The sequence below is a fragment of the Gymnoscopelus microlampas genome (assembly GCF_963454915.1).
Source record: "Gymnoscopelus microlampas genome assembly, chromosome: 12".
NCBI classification, from domain to species: Eukaryota; Metazoa; Chordata; class Actinopteri; order Myctophiformes; family Myctophidae; genus Gymnoscopelus; species Gymnoscopelus microlampas.
Window position 1 is genome coordinate 8,978,566 of NC_139949.1, and position 10,783 is coordinate 8,989,348.

Genomic DNA, 10,783 nt, shown 5'->3' on the forward strand with positions numbered 1-10,783 from the left:
AGAGACCATTTAGCTGGAACCAAAAGTATAATGAAAACATTTCCACAAAGATGAAGGATTGACAGTTTATTGAGAATTGATGAACTAGCCAGCCCAGGTTGATAAGCTAGACTGACAGGGCCCCTCCCCAGCCCTAGGGCAATAGGCCATCTGGGCAGAAGCTCCCTGTGGTGTCACCTTGGATACACAGAGATGCTATTCTTATTGGTCATAGAAGGATATTAGCTAAGGATAAGAGACCCACACATACTTCTTCCATAGATGGTATGTATTAGGACAGATTATGCTGACAGAAAGTATACGCAGACCATGGGGGTGAATCAGCTGTTAAGATTGACAGTCAACATTTGCACATTTGTGTGAGAGGCCACTGACATTGCATTGAATGCAAGAATGAGTATGAATGTAAGGCAAATAATTACACAATGATATACTTATTTGGCTGTCCATAAATCCTGCCACCATAAATGAAGCATGGCGTTAGTTCATGCAGGACACAGAAGTCTTGCACGCCAAAGCTGTAACCAGCGGTCAGTCAGCTGATGTGAACACCAGCTTTCTATTCCCCATTCACAGCACTGCTGGTCATTACGTCACACACTCATTATCCAATCACAGCTCATGCATGAGCAAAGAGGTTCCTTTAAATACGGCTTCATATTCTCTAGGTCTTTCTTGGTTGCTGAACCAATGCATTTTGCTAGCTCCTCCTCCACCCCAGCCTCCACCTTTTCATTAGAGTCTGGCATAGGCTCAAATACTTGTGATTCAGCCACACCGACAGAAGTGCTTTGAGAAAGCTTCCCTTTCTCTTCCAGGAGAGACCAGGTCACACAGTGATCATCAGCCATGACAAACTGTAGTCCTAACGGAGTCCAATTCCTACTTCATTCCGGTAGCGGCTCTACCTTGTTCCTGAACAAAATTTGCAAAGCCTGAAGAAGGAGGTAGCGACCATTTTTGAAATCGGTATACTCGGAACGATGCAAGCCGGGAACGATGGAAGTTAGAAGTGCATCCCTCACCCGGTTACGCAATACCCATTGTATCCGTTGTTATAGTACCCGTTGTACCGATCCGTCTGTCTGTGTCGCCTTTATGCCCATATATGGAGTTCCATGTCAGGCGTGCCCAAATGGAATCTAGGCCTGCCTATGACGTCATATTCATCCACACCGCTAATGTGGAGATTTGTGGTTCTATCTATAATTTTGGAAGGTAGAATGTCTATGGATATTTACATATATATAAAAGTGTTCAGAACACTTTCCAGAAAGTGTCCAAAACAGGTTGACATCTAATTTGTCAACCTATGGATATTTAGAACAAGATAATATACTTCTAATAATCAATAACAATATCATAAGTGTCCGTCCCATTCTTCCAGACATAAGGTTAATGAATAATAACACTGGCCTTATCTACCCAGAATGTTTATTACGGGGCCAGGCTTCCAGCATGGACACGTTTTGTTATTGGTTTATTTTTCTGCCACTTTTGGCAGTTCTGGCTGAACCGTGCAGTCGCTTTTTATGAAACTCGGCCATATGATAGATGGTCATGAAAAACGATCAAGAAATAATTCTCACAATCTTTCGTCAAAAGGTGGCGCTATAGCACTCAATTGAAAAATGCCAACTTTGAATAGGTACAACTCATGCCCTGTTTCACCTACAGCCATGAAACTTCGATGCACACATGCGTCTCCTCATGCTGAACAACTTTCACACTCTGACTTTTGACCTCTGACCTTTAGATCTCCCACCATTTTGAATTATATGAAAAACAGTTAAAACCTATCTCCTCCTGGGATTTTTGAGTAATCTGCACGAAACTTTTTACACATGAACTTTGGACCTATGCCAAAAAACGTTTGCAAAATATTTTCCATAAGTGAAAAAATGAAGCTTTAATGAGCCAATGAATATTGCAGTTTTATGACAATTATTCATCTGCCCCTAACACATACATGCAGACTTACCATTCTTTGAAACTTTGCAGAAATGTAAAGGGCCATTCCAAATATCACTGAAACCAATCTTACTCCAATTGGTCAAACGGGGGCGCTATAGCAATTTTTTGAAAATTGAAACTTTAAACAGGCAAAAGTCATGCCTCGTTTGGCCGACAGCCATTAGACCTGCTTACACATGTGCCTTGACTAATGAGGAACACATCTATCACGTTGACCAGTAAGCACCGCCCTTAGGTTGTCCGCGATCTTGAGCAGTTTGAAAAACACTTACACCCAGGATTTTTCAGCTATTTGCGTGAAACTGTATCATCTGTGTGATCTCCTTTTTCACAGGTTCTTGTTTGTTGGTGGCTTCTCGCTTAAAAGTGTGCCCCACAACCTGAAGGTCACCAGTTCAAGCCTCACTTGGTGCAGACTTCATCTAAGTTGCATTTCACACAACATGACTATCAATGAATACATCTGCAATTGTTAAAGATAACATGAAATACTTAATTGAGTGTTTTTTACATACAGCTGATCTACAATCTCACAACTTTTCAGATAGCAATGAGAGTATGTTTTTTCAATGTATAACATACTTCATTGTGAAAATAGCCGATGTACAATCTGACAACTTTTAATGGTTTGTGAGCTTGTAGATCGGCTACTTTCACTAGTTTTGCTTCTGAGGAGATGTACAATTTCTTAATTGGTAAATGGTTTGTGAACGAGTGATCTTAGTGTTAGTGAAACAGGGGCTTGGGTCATGACAGAAGGCAAGAGTTTGTGATCCTCAACAGACAACATCAGCCTGGACAAAGCTATAGCACTATAGGTAGTGTTGCAGCTACCTAAGACCTCTCTCTCTCTCTCTCTCTCTCTCTCTCTCTCTCTCTCTCTCTCTCGCTCTCTCTCTCGCTCTCTCTCTCGCTCTCTCTCTCTCTCTCTCTCTCGCTCTCTCACTCTCTCTCAAGGGCGGCCATAGCTGAGTGGTTGGTGAGCCCGCCTAGGGAGCCAGAGGCTCTGGTTGCCCCAGGTACGATTCCAGGCCAGGTCAGCAAATGTGTCGATGAAATTTGTCATCGACACAAGCAAGACTCTTAACCCCTAATTACTCACAGGCCCTCATTGGAAACAAGACCGCAAGGACTTTCATGAACTGACCTGTTAAAGGAATTATCATTTCTCTTTCTCTCTCCTGGCCCCGTATTATCGCTGCTTGCAGCTATATTTTGTATTTGTTATTATACATTATTAGAAATGTGCAGTGACAACGTATCCTCTGGTGATAATAATAATAATAATATAATAATAATGAATTGCATTTTTATGGCGCTTTTTTTCTAAGTACTCAAACTTACTCAAAGCACTTTACAATGGTTCATTCATTCATACAGGGGGGGGACATTGGGAGGTAGAGCAGCGAACAGTCGACGCCAGCGTCCCCACTTTTCCCACATTCATACACCAATGGTGGCAGGCTAGCGCCGACCGAATCATTGGAGGCAATGTATGGTTCAGTGTCTTGCCCAAGGACACTTCGACATGTGGACAGGAGGAGGAGCCGGGATTCGAACCGCCGACCCACGGATCATTGGACGACCTGCTCTACCTCCTGTGCCACAGCCGCCCTTAGTTGAAATAACATATTGTAGCTTATGCTTTTAAAGTGTAGATTTGCATTTGCACAGAAGGTCCAGAGGAAGATGCTAAGTGGACGTGGCCTGTGTAGTTTGTGTGCACTGGTGGACAGTAACTAAGTACATTTACTTCAGTACTTACTGTACTTTATGTTGTATTTGGGTTTTTCCAAGACTTTCTCCCAAGACTCTTCTGACCCACTCAAACAGAAATGTTTGACAAATTAACCGCTTAAATGTAGTGTAAATAGCGGATCTACAAGCTCACAACTGTAGATCTGCTGTTTTCACTATTTTCCCACTATTTTCTATTAAAACAAATTGGAGGAATTTTTCTACATTTCAATATAGCAATGCATTGCTATTATAAAGAAAATGTACTTAGTAATTGGTAGTTCTGAATACTAGAGTATTTACTTTAGAATAGGCTATACTTTGTCCACCACTGCTTCTGTGTGAGTGGTGCTGAAGAACTGATTGCTGGCTGCCTGTTAAGCCTGTTGATTAGGAACATGGTGACAGCTCGGGTGGATTGTTGGACTGCTGTGATTGGTCTATTTGAATTGGAAGGGGTGGGGTTTTACACTATAAAAAGGGGAGAGCACTCTCTTCACTCAGAGCTGATGCAGTTTGTGAAGGGAGAAGTACTGTCAGTGTGTCTTTGCACTGACTAAAGCAGTTATTTGGTTTATGAGTCTCTTTTTGTTTCTCCGGTGTCTTCCTGGCCTGGTACAAATTAAAGATAGACACCCAGAGCAATTTAATTTGACCTGCACCTTGACATCTCAACTACATGTGCAGCCAGGTGGAATGTTTGTTCAAGGGCAAATTAAATTAAGATAAATGTTAAATAATAAATAGCCTGGTTTAGATCATGTAAGTTGTTGGGGAATGAATGTAGGAAGTGGGTGTACACACAGGACAGAATCCTCATGAGGTTAAACAAAACGTGTGAAGTAAAACACCTGCTCTGATAAATGCAATCTATTGTGCAGAATACAGTGCACTCATTTCCTGACATATTATGTATAGCAATAAACCTGATATATGGAATACTAAAAACACAGCACGTGTCATGAGGTGTGTAGACACACTAAGGCACTAAACCTGTGGGTCGGGACCCCCAGGGGACCCCCCACATGATGCTTGGGGGGTCCCCAGATGACAGTGAAGTTACAATTTAAGGACTTTTAAGACCTTTTTTAATACCTAAAAAAGAAAGAAAAGAGAAAGACCATTACTGCATCAAAAGTAATCAACAAACTATACTATCAAAACTGGTCAAACAATGGCCAAATTGTCAAATATAAGAAAGAGGAAAATATTGTGAATATGGTAGATCTACAAGCTCACAGCGCCTCGCAACATGAGTCATTGTGAACTTATAGATCAGCTATTTTTACAATATTTATCTGTGGAACCGAGTCAAACAATGTAATGCCTCAACTCCTACAATTCCAAGTGCTTGTGGGGGATGCCCAGTTCAAATATGATTATTTTGTGGGGGTGGGGGATCCCCAGTTCAAATATGATTATTTTGGGGAGTCACGGCCTGAAAAGGTTGAGAACCACTGCACTTAAGGCATGAACATATCCTCAAAGTGTGTATGTGTGTGTGTGCTCGCATGTTGGAAAGTTAAACTATGCAGTATGGTCCTAGTTCTTCAGTATACTGTCAATAGACCCCCCACCCTCCCCCAAATAAAATACGGTAGACACATTTTGAACATTTGGCCTTGTGTGCATGTAAATTACACACTTCACAAACTTGAATAAAGAGAGCCCAAAACTGGCGATAATATATTATATATTGTCATCACCAGGTTCACACATGACCAAAGTGCAGTGAAGTCCAGTTTCAACAGTTCACTTTTTGAAGCTTTTCCTAGTCAAAACCTTGGTCCTTTAGTCATTTTTAACAGTCATTGTCTCCCCGTTGTGCTGTCCTACCCACCCACGCTTTACCTAATTTGGGAAATTGTGCATGATCTAAATATTCTGGCGTCATTACTAAACCGGAGTAAAAGCACCTTGTTTAGAGTTGTCCTCACATAAACATTCTTTATTGTCTCTAAAGTGACACAATAAACCGAAACACCTTTCACTTTATAATCAAGACATAGTTAACAGAAACCCAACTTTGTGACATACTATGGAATGGTGAAAAATCTTGCATAATAAAACAGCTGTAATATCACATAACATTAACATCAGTATTAAAAATAGTTCATTCTGATGAGGGCTACAGTAGGTGGACAGCATGGACAAACCAAAGTTTCAATAATTGGATTTATTTTAAAAAAAGGTTTCCAAAAATATTTTTTTCTTAAAAATGTTTTAAAATGTTTAAAAAAAAAAAAAAAAAAAAAAAATATATATATATATATATATATATATATATATATATATATATATACATATATAGATACAGTAGATCCACAAGCTCAAAACGCTTCGCTTCGCACCACATTTTGAGCCTGTGGATCTGCCACCCTCGTGTGACGCTGTTGCAGAAAATGTCCAGTATGAGGAGAAGGGGTCCTATCCCCTCATCATCATCATCGGTATCTGGTTCTGGTGCCAGCTTGCGGGTAAAATTGTTTGTTCTTTTCTTCCGCCATTCCCATCACCTGACAGCTGAAGGCATTTTGTAACCCATCTCTCATGTCTTGGTCCGTAGTATCAGAAGTCAGACGATTACGACGCACAGCCTCTAAAACACACACACACACACACACACACACACACACACACACACACACACAGACACCAACAATTTATATTCAAGAAATGGAAAGAAGAACCTGTGGTCCAAAGGATCCAATGTGGTTATTTAGTCAGAAGCTCTTGTTAAACCAACTTAGACATAAGGCCACTAGCGTCATGTCCATGGGGTGTACTTGTACATCAAGTTGCCTCACGCTATAGCAACAGGAGATAGGCTCCTGCCCGTATGCTGCGCTGAGCTGCTGCACAGCTAGACAGTGTGACTGTTCTTTTTTTTTTACATTGTACACATTTATTTCAACAATAATTAACACATCGTGTGCCAGAGGTTTATTAAAATAGGGTACATCTAGTGCCAGCATATCTTCCATCCACTTACGTTGATATGTTTCGTGCTGTAGAAGCCCCGACGAGGACGCGCATGTAAACAAAACTTGCGTGCGAGACGGCGGAGGGTCCTGACTAACGCCTGGAACAATAATATTTCTAACACGATCCTCCATTGCAGAGTGATCGCCGATCGAAAGCGGCTCATTTCCACCACGTTAAAAAGAAATAGGAGATATTAAGCTTTTAGTCGAGGAGTTAACATTTGAGCGGACGACCGGAAGCATTTTTGACATGGATCCACGATGATCCCAAAGTTTCGTCCGAGTATCCCACGTGGGGCCTTCGTACAGTTCAATGCCCTCTTTCAGCAGCGTTTTCTCCTTTTCGGTCCACTCTCTCAATGGGGTGTTCTTCTTCGACACTCGTGCCACTGTCTGCCCCACTGGACGGGTGCAAAGCTCATTTCTTCCTTAGGTAAAATGTAACCACACAGAGTTACAAGGTCCCCTAAAAGAGACATGATTTTTTTTTTTTTTTTAAACGATCTAAAGCTAGCGCCAGAAGCTGCTGTGACGATCTAACAGAGACGCCTAGTTGGAACAGCTGAGCATGCTTAAAATAGTGGCATCATGGTTAATGTGGCCATCTCTGATCAAATCATATTATATAATGGCTTTAGGAGCGAAGTTTGGCACAGGGTGCAGCTCAGCACTTCATGCAGTCGGTCCCAGCATGCATTTTGTCCGGGTTGTACTTCCACCATTTTGGTGTACTCATTCTGATCTCTAAGTAGTAGAGTAAATAATGAATGACTTAATAAGTAATTAAGGCTGTTGTTACTTCAGGCTGTTAAACAACAGTGACGAAGATATATAAGGCTTGTAAACTGCGCCACTTAGGCCAACGGCAGTGTCTCGAGCGAGATCTTCTTGACTTCAGGACTGGCTCTGCTAGTACTTCTGGCTCTGCCTCTCTCATTGTCTCTTGATGGACGTCTCTGTGGGTGGCCTCTTCTGATTGGTTGATATTTGATAGTTCCTACCTTTTGCCATAACATTTGAACAGTTTGTCCTACAGAGTCATGAGTCGACTTCATGAGTCGACTCACTGGACTCGGTTGAGAGTACTTGTCCTTCATTGGTGTTACTTAGTCTGCCCCCTCTTCTTATTTGTTATTTTATTGTTCCTATTTTTTCGTATAACTTTTGAACAGTTTGTTGTACATACTTGTGACGTCACTTGATTCGATTGAGAGTCCTTGTCCTTGATTGGAGCTACTTAGCCCCACCCCCGATTCTGATTGGTCGATACTTCATAGTTTCCATTTTGGTGTACTCATTCTGATCTCTAAGTAGTAGAGTAAAAAATGAATGACTTAATAAGTAATTAAGGCTATTACTTTAGGCTGACAAACAACAGTTTCCTAGCACCCTGACCAAGCCTTTGCTCAAACCTCCACACCCCTTGATGTTGGACGCACCAGATATCAACGACCTCAACAATTATTGGCATGCTGAAAAGTTCAGATCATCAGATCTTCACGTCACGTGAAGCGAAATCTCAACGACTGAGGCCAGGTGGGTGAGTCAGCAGAGCTGCTGTCTCCCGCCCAAACATTAGATTAGCTATATTTCACCAAATAGCAGTTTTTTTTATATCTTTATTTTTCATAAAAATACATTTCAGCAAAACAAACAGGTAACAAGTTCTCAACGACGTGGAGTCGTTAGTGGACGCATGCCCAGGATTTTCCTCCCCGCTCTCTTTGCCTTCTTTTTCCACCACCGCTTCAGTTTGTGAGTCCAGGTCCGCTCATTCGCTGGCGGAACTGGTGGATCCTCATCATTCGCCGGCGGAACTGGTGGATCCTCAATCTTCGGCGGAACTGGTGGATTCTCAACAATCGCCGGCGGAACAGCAGCTGCACGAACAGCAGCTGCAGAAGCTGCACGACGACAGTCTAAATAGGCATAGGCCTCCACGGGGTTTGTGGCGCCGGTGCCGCCATGCGGTTGTCGTGCAGCTCTTCTGGCTCTGGCTGCATAATAAAACCAGAGCCCCATGGCTGCGGAATAAGAATAATTCATTAGAGAGATTGCAGTCAAAAGATAAAGTACATAAGGTACAGTTCAAATATAGATGGCGCCTCGTACCCAAATTCTGTTACACCATAGTGAGAAATGTGTTGCGAGATCGCAACACATTTCTCACATTGTAGAAAACTACGAAACGTAGTTACAAATTTGATCAGAAATGCCAAAAATAATTTCTTAAAGGAGAACATAGAGGCAAACAAAAGCCACCCACAAAAACTGTGGGAGGTACTAAAACAATTAGGCTGCAACGGAAAAATGCAGACAAAATCTACAAACATTTGCATTATTTCAAGTGGCTCGCTCACTACCGACAAGCAATTGGTAGCGGACTGTTTTAACAGTTTCTTCACCCAACCCAGTTGGTAAGCAAACTCCCTCAGTATTCAGGTCTGTATGGCCCCGACCACATTCAAGCTCACTATGAGAAACTAGGGGCTAAAAAAGATTCTTTCTCTTTCAAACCTGTATTGACTGTTGATGTGCAAAAAAAACTCCTCGCCCTACAGCCAAACAAGGCCACCGGCCTTGACAACATCCCCACCAGATTCCTCAGAGACGCAGCGGTCTCCATTGCTCCCATAGTAGCCCATATTACAAACTTATCCATACAGATGTGCCATTTCAAAACTGCAAATGTCCTGCCATCGCCAAGACAGTACATTTTCAGGGGATTCCCAGGGCAATAAGAGGGACAAAGAAGGGCATTTAAAATGCTGAATTATTTTGACGATCACTGCTTTTATGATGCTAATTAATTTGAGCAACTGGTCAAGGACCTCTTCAAATCACCTTTCGCCTCATAATGAGTCTGACACCTTCTTCAACACACATTCTTTTGTTCTCATGTATATGGATGTCTGTTGAAGGGAAAAACGGGGGTGTGTAGTGACAACTTCTTTTCAGGGGAAAAACAGTGCCTTTTTAAGGGCAGAACAGGGAGGAAAACATGCATTTTCAGGGCACTTTCAGGGAAAGAACAGTAACGTGTGAAGTTTTGAAGTGGCACCAACACCAAAAAAATGGGACTGGTCTTCAAAATTGTAAATGCAGATTTGCCCGAAATGCCCCCTATACCCGCATATCTGTATAAGTATCTCGAAAAAATTAGTGACACCCACAGTCACAAAACCAGAGGGAGCGTAAACAACAATCTGGTAACACCCACCCATAAAACAAACATGGGCAAATTCTCCTTCTATAGCACAGCCACCAAGGAATGGAATAGTCTAACCCCATCCCTCAAAAAATGCAGTTTGCTGGGCTCATTCAAAACAGCCCTAAAAACTCATCTTTCTGGTGGCCTAAAGAGGAGCTAGTACCAGTTTCCCTGTAGACAGACGGGTGCTGTACGTTAGTCCGACAGCGCATTCCTCCGACAGCGCAGCGCTCCGACGTTTCCAATACTAAACCCGAACCAAACCCGCACCCTAACCCTAACCGCACGCGGATGCCACATAGTCGGAGAAAAGGTCTGTCGGATTAACGCATGCCTACCTAGACAGACGACCCCCCCCCCCCTTTTTTTCTAATGCTTTTTTTGTATATATTTTTTTATTTTCTCATGCCTTTTTTGTACATAATGATATATATGTATTTTTTCCCTCTGTATTCTTATGTTGATTTTTTAACTGTTTGGTTGCTACTATATATGTCTATGAAATTAATTCAAGGACCCCAACGGAAACAAGCCCGCAAGGACGTTTTTGGCCGGACCTTTTAGACAAAAGCATTATAAATGTAACTGTGTTGTTTTACATTCTTTTCCCAAATAAAAATTTCAACCAATCAATTAATTAAGAGATTGAATTAATCAAACATTCCCAGGTCACACGCGGACACACCCTGGCCGTTTCTCTCCCGCGTAGGCTGGCAACTTCCGTGTCCTTTATCCACGGACGGCGGACGCGTCACGGCACATCAATCAATCAATCTATTGACCATGACATTGACATTGACTTTTAAACCCCCCAAAACATAAACAAAAACAAAACAGATACATATCACAGAGATGATACGCATGGCAATATAGGTTT